This window comes from Cheilinus undulatus, linkage group 11, assembly GCF_018320785.1.
Source record: "Cheilinus undulatus linkage group 11, ASM1832078v1, whole genome shotgun sequence".
NCBI classification, from domain to species: domain Eukaryota; kingdom Metazoa; phylum Chordata; class Actinopteri; order Labriformes; family Labridae; genus Cheilinus; species Cheilinus undulatus.
In genome coordinates, this window is record NC_054875.1 from 48045578 (window position 1) to 48063787 (window position 18210).

Below are 18210 nucleotides of genomic sequence, written 5' to 3' on the forward strand. Positions count from 1 at the left end.
ATGTCATTTAAAGTTTATGAAATATTCCATTATTGCCTTTAAAAGTAATGTCATCCTTCCAAGCTTATTAGTCACGGCATGCTCTGCCTATAAAATCGATGTCATCAAAGCTTGTAGAACATTCAATCCTTATATTTGAAACTGGTGTCATCCTTTATAGCTTATGAAATATTCCATATTTGTCTTTGAAGATGGTGTCATCCTTTCAAGGTTTGAGAACATTCCATCCTTGCCTTGGAAGATGGTGTCATCCTTTCAAGCTTTTAGAACATTCCATTCTTGTCATTGAAGATGGTGTCATCCTTTCCAGCTTTTAGAACATTCCACCTTTTTCTTTAAAGGTAATGTCATCCTTTAAAGCTTTTAGAACATTTCAGCCTTGACTTTAAAGATGATGTCATCTTTTCCAGTATTTAGAACATTCCAGCCTTGACTTTAAAGATGATGTAATCTTTTCCAGTATTTAGAACATTCCAGCCTTGACTTTAAAGGTGATGTCATCTTTTCCAGTATTTAGAACATTCCATCCTTGACTTTGAAGGTGATGTCATCTTTTCCAGTATTTAGAACATTCCATCCTTGACTTTAAAGGTGATGACATCTTTTTCAGTATTTAGAACATTCCAGCCTTGACTTTAAAGATGATGTAATCTTTTCCAGTATTTAGAACATTCAACATTTGCCTTTAAAGGTGATGTCATCTTTTCCAGTATTTAGAACATTCCAGCCTTGACTTTAAAGGTGATGTCATCTTTTCCAGTATTTAGAACATTCCATCCTTGACTTTAAAGGTGATGACATCTTTTTCAGTATTTAGAACATTCCAGCCTTGACTTTAAAGGTAATGTCATCTTTCCCAATATTTAGAACATTCCATCCTTGACTTTAAAAGTGACACCATTCTTTCAAGCTTCTAGAACATTCCATCCTTGTCTTTGAAGATGATGTCATTTCTTTCTCATACAACACCCCAGAGACACAAATCTCCCACCAGTGTTGGCAGGGTTTTGACCAGGCCTGTTGTGTTGGTGAGGAACTTTAAAAACGACATGACAAACTCTTCTCAGCTCATAAAAGTGTGTTTTTGTGTTTTTATGCTGTTTTGGAGAAGGTTGAGTGTGTGGACTGGATTATTTCTGCAATGTAGGAGATAAAATCTTTAGTTTTCAGATACCCACTATTTGTGGGCAGTAAACCAGTATTGCTAGTCACCGGTTAAATTCCATCATCACTGGTTTGAAAGCATGTGTTGTGTTTAAGTGCAGGAGCGAGGCGTCACTGACGCCACAGTTAGCATGTGTTAATTCCATGTGAGAAACTCTCACTAAAGACGTTCAGATTCTTGCTCCTCACCCTGATGGAGAGAAGCTCTGAAATCGCCGCGTTCTCCTGGGACTCATGGTGTGATAGGAAACAGGCAGAAAGTGGAGATGTTCTTCCACATTTGACGCTCCCGTGGAGCCGCTGACATCCTCTCATCAATAAAGCAGCTGAAGAGTGTCAGAGCGGCGAGAGGCATCACTCTGCTGCAGATAAATGATTCAGACATAGACCGACACTGTGGGAGTGTTTAAAGAAAACACGGATTAAACCTTTACCGAGCACGCCGGCGGTCTCATTATATCAAAAACCTGAAGAGAATCAAACCCCGCCCTTTAATGATCACAGCTGGGAGCAAAAATCGATCGATCAGTACGGGAACAAAAGCCCGAGTGATCCGTCACTGTCAGTCTGTAATAAGTCCCTGCAAGATGAGTCTCATTATTCTGCTAATTAAAGCCCCTAGCGCCCCCTAGGGTCAGTCACAGTTCATGCTTGCAAGGAAAACAGCGTCCTCATCATTCATGGTTTTCATAGGAAGTGGAGCTAAAAATGTCAACTAGAGAGGCGGGCTGAGGAACAATTCATGGGGACTAGAGTCTGGATGTTATTGTAACCATGCCTGAGTACGGGGTACCTGTCAGTGAGTGGAGCTGTTAAGTCTGTCTGCAACACACAACTGCAATTCCAAAAAAGCTGGTACGCCATATTTCATTCACAATAGAACATAAACAACATATTACAGTCATGGACAAAAGTATTGGCACCCCTGGAATTTTTCCAGAAAATAAACAATTTCTTCCAGAAATTGTTGCGATTACAAATGTTTTTGGTATACACGTGTTTATTGCCATTATGCGCATTGGAACAACACAAAAAATCTGGAGAAAAAAGACAAAATTGACATAATCTTACACAAAACTCAAAAAATGGGCCGGACAAAATTGTCTTTTAAAGTTTGTGAAACGTTCCATCATTGCCTTTAAAGATTATGTTACTCTTTAAAACTTATGAAACATTCTATCCTCTGTCTTTAAAGTTGATTTCATCCATCAAGAACATTCCATCCTTGTCTTTAAAGATGTCATTTAAAGTTTGTAAAACATTCCATCATTGCCTCTAAAATTAATGTCATCCTTCCAAGCTTATTAGTCATTGCATGCTCTGCCTATAAAATTGATGTCATCAAAGCTTGTAGAACATTCCATCCTTGCATTTGAAGATGGTGGCATCCTTTGAAGCTTACAAAGTATTCCATCCTTGTCTTTAAAGATGGTGTCATCCTTTCAAACTTTTAGAACATTCCAGCCTTGTCTTTGAAGGTGGTGTCATCCTTTCAAGCTTACGAAACATCCCATCCTTGTCTTTGAAGATGATGTCATATATTGAAGCTTACGAAATATTCCATCCTTGTCTTTGAAGATAGTGTCATCCTTTAAAGCTTACGAAACATTCTATCCTTGCCTTTAAAGATGATGTCATCCTTTCAAGCTTTTAGAACATTCCATCTTTCCCTTCAACTTAATATTTGGTTGCACACCCTTGGAAAAATAACTGAAACCAATCACTTCCTATAACATCAACAAGCTTCTTACACCTCTCAACTGGAATTTTGGACCACTCTTCTTTTCCAAACTGCTCCAGGTCTCTCAGATTTGAAGGGTTCCTTCTTCAACAGCAGTTCTGAGATCTCTCCATAGGTGTTCAAGGGGATTTAGATCTGGACTCATTGCTGGCCACTTCAGAACTCTCCAGCTTTGTCTCCAACCATTTCTTGGTGCTTTTTGAGGTATGTTTGGGGTCATTGTCCTGCTGGAACACCCATGACCTCTGACCCAGCTTTCTGACACTAGGCCCTACATTGCGGCCCAAAATTTTTTGATAGTCTCAGATTTCATGGTTCCTTGCAGACAGTCGAGGCACCCAGTGCCAGAGGCAGCAAAATAACCCCAAAACATCCTTGAACCTCCACCATGTTTGACTGTAGGTACTGTGTTCTTTTCTTTGTAGGCCTCATTCTGTTTTCTGTAAACAGTAGAATGACGTGCTTTTCCAAAAAGCTCTACCTTAGTCTCATCTGTCCACAAAATGTTCTCCCAGAAGGATTGAGGCTTACTCAGGGACATTTCTGCAAACTCCAGTCTGGCTTTTTTATGTCTCTTTGTCAGCAGTGGGGTTCTCCTCGGTCTCCTGCCATAGCGCTTCATCTCATTCGGATGACCACGTATGGTCCCAGCTGACACTTTTGCACCCTGAGTCTGCAGGACAGCCTGAATTTGTGTGGAAGTTGACTGAGGATGTTTATCCACCATTCTAACTATCCTGCGTTGCATTCTTTGGTCAGTATTTCTCTTCCGTCCACATCCAGGGAGATTAGCCACAGCTCCATGGGTTATAAACTTCTTGATTATATTACACACAGTGGACAAAGGAATTTCTAGATCTCTGGAGATGGTCTTGTAACCTTGAGATAGTTCATATTTTTCTACAATTGTTTTTCTTAAGTTCTCAGATAATTCTGGGCTCTTCTTTCTCTCCTCCATGCTTGGTGTGACACACACAGACACACAACACAAAGGTTGAGTCAACTTTTAGACATTCTAACTGGCTTCAGGTGTGATTTCTAGATTGCCAGCACCTGTTACTGCCACAGGTGAGTTTAAATGAGCATCACATGCTGGAAATAAAATGATTTACCCACAGTTTTAAAAGAGTGCCAATAATGTTCTCCGGCCAATTTTTTTGAGTTTTGTGTAAAATTATGTCAATTTTGTCTTTTTTCTTCAAAAATTTTGTGTTGTTCCAATGCACATAAAGGAAATAAACATGTGTATACCAAAAACATTTGTAATTGCAACAATTTCTGGGAGAAATGGTTTATTTTCTGGAAAAAATCCAGGGGTGCCAATACTTTCATCCATGACTGTAGCTCATTGTGAATTTGATGGCAGCAATGTATCTCAAAAAAGTAGGGATGGGGCAACAAAAGGCTGGAAAAGTAAGTGCCACTGTGCCCATTTAACATGGACTGGGGAAACATGGAAAACTGTTCTGTGGTCACATGAAACATAATCTGATATTCTCTTTGGAAACCACAGATGTCCTGTGGACTAAAGAGGAGAGGGAGCATCCAGCTTGTTCTCCTGGCTCAGCTCTAAAGCCTGCATCTCTGATGGTATGGGGTTGCATTAGTGCCTATGGCGTGGGCAGCTCTAACATCTGGAAAGGAACTATCGATGCTGGAAAGTAGAGAGAGCTTTTAGAGACACATATGCTCCCATCCAGACAACGTCTCTGTCAGGGAAGGTCTTGACTATTTCAGCAAGACCATGCTAAACCACATACCACATCCATCACAACAGCATGGCTTCACAGGAGATGAGTCAGATAAGAACGGGTATGCTACACAATTGTAAACATGGCCCCGTCCCAGCTTTTTTGGAACTGTGGCTGTAGTAATTGCCCAGGGATTTCTCCCTTGCAGATTGTGGTTCTGTTTTGGTGGTCTCAGTTTTGTCTCTATTTTAGTGGAAACCGAAGAAGAAGAGAGGGTGATGCTGAGATTTGGAGTCGGGGAGAGGAAAGGTGAGAGCGTGATGGAGAGGAGGCAGCAGAGAGGGAGGGAAGATAACATCCACAGAGAGAGAGAGAGAGAGAGAGAGAGAGGGAGGGAGTAGAGCGAGCAGCAGCAGCTGAGCCGTTCCTCCACCAGTCAGAGCGTTCAGACATCGAGAGGAGAGGAGCCGCTGCCACACGGATTATAAGCATGTCTGCAGCATCCAACGGGAGCTGAGCGGGAGGGTGACGGTTCGGGGCAGAGCCTACGAGCAAGGCAGCGAGGGCATGAGAGCGAGGTAGGACGGCGGGGGGAGGGAGGAAGGGCTAGAGAAGGAAAGAAACAAAGAGGAAGTAAAAGCAAAGAGGAAGAGAAAGAGGGAAGTGGTCGTCTGTACGGGTTGTTCTCTGACTTTACTCGCGTATCTCTGCTCTTCATCGACTTTATCTCGTTTTATTGTCTGTTTGTCTGAGAGGACGCCAGCTTGGCTACAGTAAGTGTCTCTGCTTTATCACGGAGGTCAGAGGGGAGGTTTTAGAGTTGGTTTAAAGGTTGTTGAGATTTGTTTCGTGTGATTTCTCCTCACAGCAGACTAAAAAGAAAAAATGACTCAAACAGGAGTTTACACAGAGCCAGGACCAAATTAAAGTAAAGACAGAGCAACCAGGAGGAACAGGGCGTTTTTTTAACCCCAGTATTCATGTCTAGTTTCAGTGCTCCTTTACATCCTGTCTCTGACTCTTTGGTTCAGTTGCGTTCATTTTCTGAAGGATAAATCTGTCATAATACTCGTTTAGTTTCAGTTTTGCACATTTATAATAAAACACAGGTAAAAAAAAGAGAGAACAAAGCCCCAGAGGTGGCAGAGATGTTTGAAGCTTCCGCCTAAATAAAGTTTAAATACTATAGAATGAACGAAACACACCCCAGTGTGACATGCAATAAAAATGTTAATATATAATTATATGGTTTATAGTTGTATATATGACTACTCTATAATGAAGAGCATGCACACAGACTGAATGAGCTTGATAAAACCTGCATGCAAGTGTCAGTGTGCAGTGTTGATTTTTATACATTTGACAACAAAGCAAAAGCATAATAATAATGTATTTAAATTTAAACAACATACATCCTATTTTTATAATACTGTGTAGATTTTAACAGGGTTGGTTGGGTGCTTACTTTTTCCTGCAAGTGTGCTACTTTAGTTAGGTCTTATTTTCTAAAAAAAAAAAAAAAATTTATTTTGTTCAGTTGTCATCGGTTTTGGTGTTGCTGTGTTTTTTTTAAATTCCATTTATTTATTTATTTTTATTTATTTTATATTTATTTTATTACTTATTTATTTATGTGTTTTTTTATTTATTTTCTTTTTTAATTTCGGTTTATTTTATCTTTATTTACCTTTATTTATTTATTTATATGTTTATTAATTATTTAATTAATTTATTTATGTGTTTATTAATTAATAAATTAATTTATCCCTCTTTATCTTTATGTATTTTTATTTATTTATTTAATTCATTCATTCTATTCATTTTATCATTTTAATTTTTATTTATTTTAGATTTGTTTATTTCTATTTATTTAATGTTTATTTTTATAGGGACAGGCAAGTAAGCCGTCGCCTCACTCTACAGCTTTTGTAGCCAGAGCTAATTAGCAATGCCCGTCCCTAGCTGGGCTTTTAAAATGCATAAAATTCCCAAGTACACACACACGATCACAACATTACAAAGACAAAATACAGGAAACATAATCCCACAATAGCACAAAGTTAGAGAGGAAGTGAATGATCATCTTCTATAGAAACTGTTTCAGTCTGAGTTTAAAATGATCCCAGTCTGGATCCAGTTTGAGCTCTGCTGGTAAAGCATTCCACATTTTCACCCTCTGGATGGAAAAGGCTGTTTGTCCCTGTGAGGATTTATGAAAAGGCACATTAGAGTCTCCATGAGACACTTCCTGTGTTTCAGAGCTCTGAGGGGAATGGCGAGGTCACCGAGCACCTGAGGGGTCTGATTATTTAAACATTTATGAATCAGTTTTAGATTGGCAAATTCCATAACATTATCAAAACTTAAAATATTCAGTTTATTAAGATTATGGCAGTGAAGTGACTTTATCGGCCTCCTATCTAGGACTTTAGTTGCTCTGTTGTAGATCATCATCACAGCTTTGATTGTTGTAGGTGCAGCTTGTGACCAGGAGTCTAACTGGAGACCAAGTTACTTTATTTCACGATGCTAGAGCTATGCTAGAGCTATGCTAGTTATGCTAGAGCTATGCTAGTTATGCTAGAGCTATGCTAGAGCTATGCTAGTTATGCTAGAGCTATGCTAGTTATGCTAGAGCTATGCTAGAGCTATGCTAGTTATGCTAGAGCTATGCTAGAGCTATGCTAGTTATGCTAGAGCTATGCTAGTTATGCTAGAGCTATGCTAGTTATGCTAGAGCTATGCTAGAGCTATGCTAGTTATGCTAGAGCTATTCTACATCTATGTCAGTTATGCTGGAGCTATGCTAGATCTATTCTAGTTATGCTAGGACTATGCCAGAGCTGTGCTAGTTATGCTAGAGCTATGCTAGAGCTATGCTAGTTATGCTAGAGCTATGCTAGTTATGCTAGAGCTATGCTAGTTATGCTAGAGCTATGCTAGTTATGCTAGAGCTATGCTAGTTATGCTAGAGCTATTTTAGTTATGCTAGAGCTATGCTAAAGCTGTTCTAGAGCTTTGCTAGCAATGCTAGAGCTATGCTAGAGCAATGCTTAAGCTATGCTGTAGTAACCTAGAGCTGTGCTAGAGTTATGCTAGAGCAATGCTAAAGCTATGTTAGAGCTATGATAGAGCCATGCTAGTTATGCTAGAGCTCTGCTAGAGCAATGCTAGAGCTATGCTAGTTATGCTAGTGCTATGCTAGTAATGCTAGAGCTATGCTAGTTATGCTAGAGCTATGCTAGATCTATGTCAGTTATGCTAGAGCTATACTAGATCTTTTCTAGTTATGCTAGAGCTATGCAAGAACTATGCTAGTTTTCTAGAGCAATGCTAGAACTATGCTAGTTATGCTAGAGCTATGCTAGTTATGCTAGAGCTATGCTAGATCTATGTCAGTTATGCTAGAGCTGCAATATAGCTATTTTAGTTATGCTAGAGCTATGCTAAAGCTGTTCTAGAGCTTTGCTAACTATGTTAGAGCTATGCTAGAGCTATGCTAGAGAAATGCTAGAGCAATGCTAGTTATGGTAGAGCTCTGCTAAAGCAATGCTAGAGCTATGTTAGTTATGCTAGAGCTATGCTAGTTATGCTAGAGCTATGCTAGTTATGCTAGAGCTTTGCTAGAGCTATTCTAGTTATGCTAGAGCTATGCTAGAGCTATGTTAGTTATGCTAGAGCTAAGCTAGAGCTATGTTAGCCATGCTAGTTATGTTAGAACTATGTTAGTTATGCTAGAGCTATGCAAGAGCTATTCTAGTTATGCTAGAGCTTTCCTAGAGCAATGCTAGTGTTATGTTAGTTATGCTAGTTATGCTAGCGCTATTCTAGTTATACTAGAGCCATGCTAGAGCTATGCTAGAGTTATGCTAGTGCTATGCTAGATCTATGTTAGTTAAGCTAGAGTTTTGCTTGAGCTATGCTAGAGTTATGCTAGGCTTGTCCTTACTTTTCAATTCAGGTAGTTTGTTTAAATTTGATGTGTAAACTCCAGCCATTCTTTTTTAAATCACTTATCCCATTTGGGGTCATGGGGGCCTGGAGCCTCTCCCAGGTGTCATTGGGCTAGAGACTGTGGTACACCCTGGACTGGTCACTAGTCATTCGCATTGCTGACATGTAGAGACAGACACCCAGGCACACTCACACACCTACGGGCAATTTAGAGTCACCAATTAACCTAATGAGCATGTCTTTGGTGGTGGGAGGAAGCTGGAGTACCCAGTGAGAACTCAGGCATGCATGGGGAGAACTGCAAACTCCACACAGAAAGGAACTGACCAGAAAAACAAGGGCTGAGAGCAACTCTGAAAGCGTCATGATGGAAGAGATGTTTCTGCTGGTCTGCTTCAGTGTGTGTTTGTAATTGTTACAGTGAGGTTTACTGGTGTATCCAATGGCTGCTGCTGCGGAAACTATTAGCTCGGATGTAGCTGTAGGAAAGCAGCAATTTAATTGAAAATGGAGCACGTGTCTTTTTAAAAACAAGAGCAACGAGTCACAATGAAAGCTTAGAAGAGTGACTCTGAATCTGAGGGTGCAACAAGCTTTATGCTATAAAGGAGGAGGCTGGGGTGGAGGAGGTGAAGATTTATACTATAAAGGAGGAGGCTGGGGTGGAGGAGGTGAAGATTTATACTATAAAGGAGGAGGCTGGGGTGGAGGAGGTGAAGCTTTATGCTATAAAGGAGGAGGCTGGGGTGGAGGAGGTGAAGCTTTATGCTATAAAGGAGGAGGCTGGGGTGGAGGAGCTTTGTCTCCTTTCCTCACAGAGGTTCCCTGGTCTGAATGCTGATCTTATGGGGCCTTTCTGGTACCCTGGCTTCCTCCCTAGGCTAACTGATGACTCCTCATTGCCCATAGGTGTGTGTGAGCATGGCTGACTGTCTCCATATGTTTGTCTTGAGACAAGCAGGAATTTGTCCAAACATACACTAATCATGAAATAGTTGGATTAATTTGTAAAGCTTTAGTATAGAAATAAAGGTTATATGGTTTTAAAACAAATGATATTGACTTATCAGGACTTTCTGCTCTCAAAGTTTGCTGAATTTTCCGTTATAGCCTGGTGTTTGCAGTTAAACCGTAAACCTAGAGAGAAATCTGAGCAGATATTAATGACAATGCAGGAAGAATAAAAACATGAATATTCACAGGCAGAAAGGCGTGTTATATCTGCTGATTTACTGCTCCGAGTTCACGTATCATGTCTGCTCGTGTCTGTAAATATGTGCTGACATGTTTATTGATAACAGCCAGGAAATATCAGCTGACACATCGATCAAAGAGAGAAAAATGTATTGATCACATGTGATTTACTGTACGTCCTGACCACAGCTGGCTCCGAAGTCAGGAGTAATCAGCTGATCCGGTTTATTGAGCTGTTCCGGGTCGTGTGAGGAAGCACACTGCTGACCTCTGACCCCTCCCCTTGGCTCCGTGAGACGTTTAATGTCCTGCTGCAGTGTTTGCATGCTAAGGCTGGCTGATGAATATGGAACAGCCGCCCCACATTAACGCCATTTCTCTTTTTATTGACATTCACCGCGTTTCGCATCCAGTCACTCGGCGGTCGGCGGCGTCTGTGCCGAGTCCGCCCATCTGTTCATGAATAATAAGGAGACGCAGAGAGGACACGTTAGGAGGACACACGACAGGATTTATCCTCCCCGGGGGGGCTGCAGGGGGGCGTCCCGTTCACCGTTCAGGAGAGCATGACTGCACATTTACAGACACACAACAGAATCATGGGTGGATGTCCGCCATATGTGACGGCGTGATGTGAAGCTGCCAGTCCACGCTCTGCTGGGTTTGGCCCTTTAATCACATTTTTAACTCTTATAATGGAGATCAGGTTCACAACCAGTTAGGAAATAATTAGAACTTCTTGTATTGTGCAGATATTAGGTATTTATAGGCTCTCTAATAATAAAAATAAACCAAATGTGTTACCTAGAACCTTTAACCATGAGCAGATCTCTGGCTCCTGTGACGGCGGTGTTGATTCAAAGATCTGTCCAAGCAGCTTTGAATGTTTTAAATCCTCTAAAACATTCCATCCTTGCCATTGAAGATGATGCCATCCATACTTTCCTTTGATGATTAGGTCATCCATTTAGACTATTGAAACATTCCATCCTTGCCTTTGAAGATGATGTCACCCTTTAAAGACTATTAAACATTCCATCCTTGCCTTTGAAGATGACATCCATCCTTTCCTTTGATGATTAGGTCATTCATTTAAGCTAGTAAAACATTCCTTTCTTGCATTTGAAGATGACACCATCCCTAAAAGCCTATAAAACCTTCCAACCTTGTCTTTGAAAAACATGTCACCCTTTAAAGCTTACAAAACATTCAATCCTCAATCCTTGCCTTTGAAGATATCATCCTTTAAAGCTTATAATATAGCCCATTGTGTCTTTGAATATGATGTCATCTCTTAAACCCTATTAAAGATTCCAACCTTGTATTTGTATATGATGTCATTTTTTAAAGCTGATTAAACATTCCATCCTTGCCTTTGAAGATGACATCATCTCTTAAGGCCTATAAAACCTTCCAACCTTGTATTTGAATAAGATGTCATCCTTTAAAGCTGATTAAACATTCCACACTTGCCTTTGAAGATATCATCCTTTTTAGCTTATAATATAGCCCATTCGTGTCTTTGAAGATGACATCATCTCTTAAAGCCTATAAAAGATTCCAACCTTGTTTTTGTATATGTCATCCTTTAAAGCATATTAAACATTCCATCCTTGCCTTTGAAGATGATGCCATCCATTCTTTCTGATGATTAAGTCATAAAACATTCCATCCTTTCTTTTGATGCAAGGAAAAGGCTTGTTCCCGCCACTTTTGTGCCTCTTGTTGGTTACAGTGATGTTCTGTACATACATGAATCCTCTCAATACAACCTTTAGATACAGTTTACTTTTGGGCACTGAGGTTTATAACAAATCTAAAGATTTCATTCATTCATCATCAGATTTCACTCGTCACTGTACTCTGTATGATCGAGTCAGTTCTCCTTCACTGACCACTTGTAGGGCTGACCCTCATTTATAAGGCTATATTAAATCTGTTTCCATCGAACCTGTTTGATTTCATTCAGGTTCAAAGTGCTAGAAGCTCCAGTCTTCTCTGTCGCTCTCTGCCCCTGAAGTCCATCTGTAAATGAGTAAGAGGAGTTAGAGGTATGCTGCTCTTGCAAGAGGATCTGCTGCAGGACTCATTATATCTTGAGGATCTGGTAATTTTAATCTTTTTCCAGGTAGATTGAAGGCTTTAGAGGAAGATGTGTCGGGATGTAGATGTTTTGACTTTGTGCTCTGTGTCTCTGAGTTGTCCTGTGATTGTGACTGCTCTGTTTGTGTTCTGTGTCTTTGTTAACAGCGCTGCTGTCTGACTGTCCAGGACACTCTTGAAAATAAGAGTCTTGATCTTAATGAGGTTTTCCCGGTAAAATAAATCTAAATAAATAAAACAAATCTATCCATAAGTGCATTTCTAGAGCTGCACTCCCTGAACGTCAAAGCTGTCGGACTAACCCAGGAGCGTCTTTAGAGCAGAGCCTTCCCCGCCAAGTTAAACTAAATCTATTTAGCACTAAATGGTTCCAGACCCAATAAAATTTCTACCAGTCAGATAACACAGAAACACCCAGCCCTTCTTCTTGACCTGCTGCTGCACGCTCAGGGTCTGGGAGTCATAAAACCACCAGAATGTCATTTCAGTTTTTCTTTCTAGTGTTTAATAAAACACACGCTGCAGCAACTCTCACCAACAGAAAACACCATGGAGCAAACTTTCACTTTAACCTGCACTAGCACCTCTGATCATTCCTCAGGTATCTCTGCTCTAATCCATTATTAGTGGTGTTTTTATTCTGTGTCCTGTCGTAACAGGAGCACATGCAGATGTAGGGTCAGTATTTTATCAGACGTTGGCCTCAGTATGGTACAGTAAAAATATTTGGGGCAGGAGTTTTAGACTTTGTTCAGAATAATCTCATTTATGTTCAGGTCACAGCAGGATTACTGAACCACTCTGCTTGCGCCGTCCTCAGATATACTGGGATAATATACACACGTTATGGTTTTTGAAGATTTCTTCATGTTCTTGTGATAGTTTATGGAGTTTACTGAAGCTTTTATTTATGTTCACAAACTGCCAACAAGAGACGAGGCCAGAAGGTCAGAGGGTAGAAAAAGTGTTTTGTACCATTTATTATTAGTGGTACTGGGGCCACGATCCACCAGTCTGAAAGACCAGTACAGGAAAGAGTCCTACTGCAGACTGGGTCTGACTGTAGTCTGTAGGCAGGTGGATCTTTATTTAGCAGTATGTTAGGCCGAAATCAGCTCAACCAACCATCAACCAACCAATCAATCAACACACACCAAACAACCAACCAAACAACCAATCAATCAACACACACCAAACAACCAACCAAACAACCAATCAATCAACACACACCAAACAACCAATCAAACAACCAATCATTCAACACACACACCAAACAACCAACCAAACAACCAATCAATCAACACACACCAAACAACCAATCAAACAACCAATCAATCAACACACACACCAAACAACCAATCAAACAACCAATCAATCAACACACACACCAAACAACCAACCAAACAACCAATCAAACAACACACACCAAACAACCAACCAACAAATCAACCAACCAATCAGTCAATACACACACCAAACAACCAACCAAACAACCAATCAAACAACACACACACCAATCAACCAATCAATCAACACACACCAAACAACCAACCAAACAACCAATCAAACAACACACACACCAAACAGCCAACCAACAAATAAACCAACCAACCAACAAATCAACCAATCAACAAATAAACCAACCAACCAACCAACCAATCAACCAACCAGCCAACCAACAAACCAGTCCTTCAACCAACCAACCATTTAACCAACCAATCAACCAACCAACTGACCAACCAATCAGCCAACCAGTCAACCAACTATGAACCATTTAACCGACCAATCAACCAACTGACCAACCAGTCAACCAACCGATAAATCAATGAATATATCTGTTTTTATAAAGCACAGATTCATAACCAAAGTTATGCAGACACTTTTCAGACCAGCCTCTGGAATATTTTACATAAAGATCCAGGATTAATCCACCATGAGCTCAGCTCTAAAAAAAAAAACCCTTAGCAGAGTTACAATGGAAAGGAAGAACTTCCTTTCATCAGGAAGATGCTGGAAGAAGAGAAGAGGAAGTTGTAGAAAAGAAAAAGAGCAGGGGTAGATAAAGACAGAGAGTAGAGGGTTATGCAGAAAGAAGAGGGACGCAGAAAAGGAGAGAAAAGGGAGATGCAGAAAAAGGTAGAGAAGAGGGTGGGAGGAGGGAGGTGCAGAAAGAAAAGTAGCGGAGAAAGAGTAGAGGTCGATGCAGAAAGATATGAGAGTTTCTCAGAGTTGAATCTCTGAATGTAAGTTAATAAATGTGATGGAACAAAGCTAATGCAAGTGGTACTAATGCTAATGCTGTCGGCTATTTTGACCTCTGACTGGTTGGCACTTTGCATTGTGGGAAACAGAATAGGAGAGAGACTGTTCTGTCAAACATCAGTAAGACACTGGTGTATATTTGGGATTCACACATAAGTCTATAAATCAGTGTGTACTGCTTCTATAGAGGGACGATCTGGCTTCAGCCCATGTCCTCATGCCTTAATGGTTTCTGCCATGTGATTGGTTGATTGGATGTTGTTTTTAATGAGCAGCTGAACAGGTGTACCTAATAAAGTGGTCGTGACTGTATATAGGTTTTGGTGTTTCTGTTTAATGAATGTCTGTAGGGCTGACAAGCGTGTAAACTTTAGTCTCTAAAAGATAAAGACTGAATCGTTCCACTCTGTAATGACTCATCCAGAGCTTTTTCATACTTCATCCCAGGGTTAGGGAGGCTGTTTTAAAGGATTTATATATATTGAGTTGCTCTCTGTGTTCCTTGGGTATATTTACGGCTGTTCTGCAGCCTCCTCAGGCCGAGCCGAGCAGATAATATTTCACTGCTCTGAATATCAAATAAAACAAAGTGAGCAGCAGCAGCAGCTTTATTTCCAGGCTGAACTCCATGAATATCAAATAAAAGAACATATCAGGATTCAAAACAACTGCTTTTTATTTTCTGCTGCTTCACCTCCAGTAATAAAAAAGCTTTCACCTCCAACTGGAGCAGAAAAACCTTCAAAACAGGTGGAGTCAGAGCTCAGGCTCCTGTAGGCCAAGCTTTTCAGGACAAGGAGGGTTTAAAAGTCAGAAATGTCTGGCTTTAGAGGCTGTGATGGCATATTTATGATGGTCTTTATGTCTGTAAAGGTGTTCAACTTATCAACTTAAAAGATTATTGAGGATGCTGCCACACCTGTCCAGAACATTCTCCTTGTAAACTCTTTCTGAGGAGAAGCATCCCCATAGCATGATGCTGCCACCACCATGCTCCACAGTGGGGATGGTGTGTTTGGTCTCATCAGACCAAAGAACTTTGTTCCTCTTGACCATGGAGTCTCCCACATGCCTTTTGGTGAACTCTAGTCCAGATTGAATCTGAGTTTTCTTCAACAGTGTCTTTCTCTTTGCCACTCTCCCATAAAGCTCTGACTGGTGAAGAACCCGGCCAACAGTTGTTGTCTGCAGAATCTCTCCATCTCAGCTGCTGAAGCTTGGAACTCCTTCAGAGTAGTCACAGGTGTCTTGGTGTCCTCTCTCACTAGTCTCCTTCTTGCACGCCCACTCAGTTTGTGAAGACAGCCTGAAAAGATGCGAAAAGAGGTTAAAAGTTGCAAAAATGGGCATCAAGGGGCAAAAAAATGTTTAAAAGAGGCAAAAATGGGTGGAAACAGTGGTGAAAGGGGTTACAGAATAGCAAAAATTGATTTAAAGAAGCAAAAAAAAAAAAGAAAAAAGGGTAAAAGTGGCAAAATATTGGTTCAAGAAGGCATAAAATGTTCAACAAAAAATTGTGACGTGGGAATAAGTGGCAATAAAAGGATAAATGAGAAAAAAGTGGGCCAAAAATTGCCAACAGGATAAACTAGAACAGCACTCATAGAGCGCAGACCTCAGCCATTAACCCTATGTCCCGATAGAGAAGAATCCTTTCCTGGATCCAGACGGTGATCTGGATCACTCCCAAAAGCTAATTCACCAATTACTTCCTCCCCAGTGGGGTGGAAACATGGTGGGGCAAAGCATTGCCTTTGCTGTGGGTGGACTGTCATGGCGGAAGCATTGCCTGCCAGTGCCAACAGATGCTCTGACAGTCTCACCCATGGTCTCACTGGACGACTGGAAGTCATGGCAGAGGGTGAATATTCCTCTATTCCTCCCAGCATTGTGAGTAGACTCGCTACAATTGGCTGTCTTTCTCTCTGTTATGCTCTGACTCATCTCCTCGACTGGGCGTGCGTCTTTCAAACTCTATAAACTCCGAAACTTTGAATAGAAACACACCCACAAATGCTGCTGGGATTGAAGTTACTCATGTCCGCCATCTCCTGGTGTAAAGTGGTAACAGCAGAGACCTCCACCATTAGCCCTATCTCCCAATAGTAAAGAATCCTTTCAAAAATTCCTGGATCCAGACAGTGATCCAGATCAGTCCCAAAATCTAATCCATTCTTCCTTATGCCATTTCTGACATTTCCTGAAAATTTCCTGAAAATCTGTCCATGATTTTTTGAGTTATGTTGCTAACAAATGAACAAACTAACAAACCCACCCGATCACATAACCTCCTTGGCAGAGGTAATAAGACAAAAGTGGGCAAAAAGTTACAAAACAAGTTGTGAAAAGTGGTCACGGAGTAGCAAAAATGGATGGCTGAAGTAGTTATAAGGGGTGAAAAGATTAAAAAAAAAGTTTAAAAGATGCAAAATGGGTCAAATGTGGCAAAAATGGGTGGAAACAATGTTGTAAAAGGATCATAGAGCAGCTAAATGGTTAAAAGAGAGACAAAATGTGGTTTAAAGGAGTATAAAAGGGATAAAAGCGGCAAAACATGAACCAAGAAAGGCAACAAAGCTTCAGCAAGTTGGCCACAAAATTGTGTCAAGCAGTTATAGAGTAGCAAAAGTAGGTTGAACATGACAAAAATGGGCAAAACGATGCAGAAGAAAAGAGGTGAAAAATGGTCACAGAGTGGCTTTAAAGGCCTACACAAGCAAAAACTGACCAATGTTTGCAGAAGTGTGTGGCTGAAGTAGTGATAAGGGGTTGAAAAGTAAAAGTGCCGTTTTCCTTCATTTCTTGTTAATGGATTAACTGATCTCTGGGATGTTCAGTGTTCTTTTGTCATCATGGTGTAATGGTAGCCATGGATACTGACTAACCAGCGAGTGGACCTTCCAGACACAGGAGTCTTTATACCACAATCACTAAAACATAAGTAAAAAAAAGCCAAATTCTACTGAGCAGGACCAAACCAAACATCCACCTTTTCTAGCCTCTGTAAACACGACAATCAACCTTTGATCACGAAGATTTTAAGACATCAGATATCTGGTCTAAGACTGACGTATCTCCTCTGTGAGCCGTTAAAAAGTTGAACAGAAACTCCAGAATAATCCGTCAGGTGGGTCACGGTGAGGCTGGTCTGTGGTCAGTTTGTAGGTCACTTTTATAATGAGGCGCTATGACATAACGTTAATATAATGGAGAGGATTACTGACTGAAAACAGCGGCGGGTCACTGCAGGACGCTAAATATGCCGGCCTGGACAAGCCAACAGCTGGAGGACGCCGCTCCGCTCCGGTCCAGATGTCAGGATCATGTCTGGGTCACATTCCTAAATATAAATCACAGATACACACGTCTGGGTTAGATCAGCAGGGAATGATGGGAGTAAAGATGGTTTTTAATGTGTAAACATAAAAACTTTCACCTTTAGAGAGTAAAATCAGGCGTGTGAGCAGGCGGAGGATGCTCTACTATCATATTAAAGCCTGATGTTTGGAGAGCAGTGATACTACAGTAAAAACATCAGAATGACAGTAAAGGCTCCACACTCTTGATTTATGCATGAAACAAATCTGTCATCTCATCCAAATAAAAGTGGAGAAGAAAACTGTTAAAGCACATTTTCTGTTAATTGAATTCATCTTATAATTGTCAGTAATGCTAGAGGAATCCCAGGATCCACTGCCTGTGCTAGGTTTTAAGTGGCCAATTACAGCCAGTCTAAAACCTGCAGAAATTCAAAATAAGCCCAAAGTGGAGAACGTCCAGAAAACAGTCAAATTCATCACAGCATCATCGCATCAGTGGGTATAATGTGAGGCTGGTCTGCCGAGTAGAGTGTGGCTAAAGTTAGCAGCTAGCTCCGCCAGCCTTCAGTCCTCTTTGTAGATAGATATCGTGATTAAAGTGGTTACTCATTAGTGTGATAGAGTAAATATAAGTGGGTGTAACCCTCAGCATCCTACATACATCTTTAGTTTTATTTTCAACTTAACCCTTTAAGTGCCAAAGTCGCAAAAATGCGACAAGCAACATTGCTGAATTTCCAGATGCAAATATGGTGCCTAATGTTACCACTTTACACCAGGA

The 18210-nt window shown here is 40.6% G+C and overlaps 1 protein-coding gene across 5 annotated transcripts in view; it reads left to right on the forward strand.

Annotated features, from left to right (window-relative positions):
* sulf2b (sulfatase 2b) overlaps positions 1-18210 on the forward strand; it is a 213639-nt gene that overhangs the window by 131122 nt on the left and 64307 nt on the right. The window contains exon 1 of one of the 5 annotated variants that reach the window (XM_041799374.1): positions 5049-5174. The exons of 3 other annotated variants lie outside the window; for them this stretch is intronic. The gene's annotated coding sequence lies outside the window, so the exon portion shown is untranslated. Of the gene's footprint in view, positions 1-5048; positions 5175-5242; positions 5370-18210 lie in introns of those variants that run through there. One more of the 5 variants, XM_041799373.1, reaches the window with a different exon arrangement.